This window comes from Arachis stenosperma, chromosome 2, assembly GCF_014773155.1.
Source record: "Arachis stenosperma cultivar V10309 chromosome 2, arast.V10309.gnm1.PFL2, whole genome shotgun sequence".
Taxonomy (NCBI): domain Eukaryota; kingdom Viridiplantae; phylum Streptophyta; class Magnoliopsida; order Fabales; family Fabaceae; genus Arachis; species Arachis stenosperma.
Genome location: NC_080378.1, coordinates 54799321 through 54800448, shown reverse-complemented (window position 1 = coordinate 54800448; position 1128 = coordinate 54799321). Strand labels below are relative to the sequence as shown.

General features: G+C 41.4%; 1 non-coding gene across 1 annotated transcript; it reads left to right on the top strand.

Moving 5' to 3' along the window:
* The first annotated feature begins 488 nt into the window (after positions 1-488).
* LOC130964925 (small nucleolar RNA R71) lies at positions 489-596 on the top strand. Its single transcript, XR_009080989.1, has one exon. It is a non-coding gene; the product is annotated as a small nucleolar RNA R71 (small nucleolar RNA).
* Positions 597-1128: the final 532 nt, after the last annotated feature.

Sequence of the window (1128 nt, the reverse complement as noted above, 5' to 3'; positions counted from 1 at the left end):
TTATTGTTATTGAAACCTTGTTGAGGTCTCTCTTGATTCTTCCATGAGAGATTTGGGTGATTTCTCCATGAAGAATTGTAGGTATTTCCATAGGGTTCTCCTAGGTAATTCACCTCTTTCATGGAAGGGTTCTCAGGATCATAAGCTTCTTCCTCAGATGAAGCATCCTTAGTACTGTTTGGTGCATTTTGCATTCCAGACAGACTTTGAGAAATCAAATTGACTTGTTGAGTCAATATTTTATTCTGAGCCAATATGGCATTCAGAGTGTCAATCTCAAGAACTCCTCTCTTCTGACTAGTCCCATTGTTCACAGGATTCCTTTCAGAAGTGTACATGAATTGGTTATTTGCAACCATTTCAATCAATTCTTGAGCTTCTGCAGGCGTCTTCTTCAGATGAAGAGATCCTCCAGCAGAGCTATCCAAGGACATCTTAGATAGTTCAGAGATACCATCATAGAAAATACCTATGATGCTCCATTCAGAAAGCATGTCTGAAGGACATCTTCTGATTAATTGTTTGTATCTTTCCCAAGCTTCATAGAGGGATTCTCCATCCTTCTGTCTGAAGGTTTGGATTTCCACTCTAAGCTTACTCCATCTTTGTGGTGGAAAGAACTTTGCCAAGAAGGCATTGACTAGCTTTTCCCAAGAGTCCAGGCTTTCTTTAGGTTGAGAATCCAACCATATTCTAGCTCTGTCTCTTACAGCAAAAGGGAATAGCATCAGTCTATAGACCTCAGGGTTAACCCATTAGTCTTGACTGTGTCACAGATTTGCAAGAATTCAGCTAAAAACTGATGAGGATCTTCCATTGGAAGTCCATGGAACTTGCAATTCTGTTGCATTAGAGAAACTAATTGAGGCTTAAGCTCAAAGTTGTTTGCTCCAATGGCAGGGATAGAGATGCTTCTCCCATAGAAGTCGGGAGTAGGTGCAGTAAAGTCACCCAGCACCTTCCTTGCATTGTTGGCATTGTTGTTGTTTTCGGCTGCCATGGGTTCTTCTTCTTTGAAGAATTCGGTCAGGTCCTCTAAAGAGAGTTGTGCTTTGGCTTCTCTTAGCTTTCTCTTCAAGGTCCTTTCGGGTTCAGGATCAGCTTCAACAAGAATGCCTTTGTCTCTGC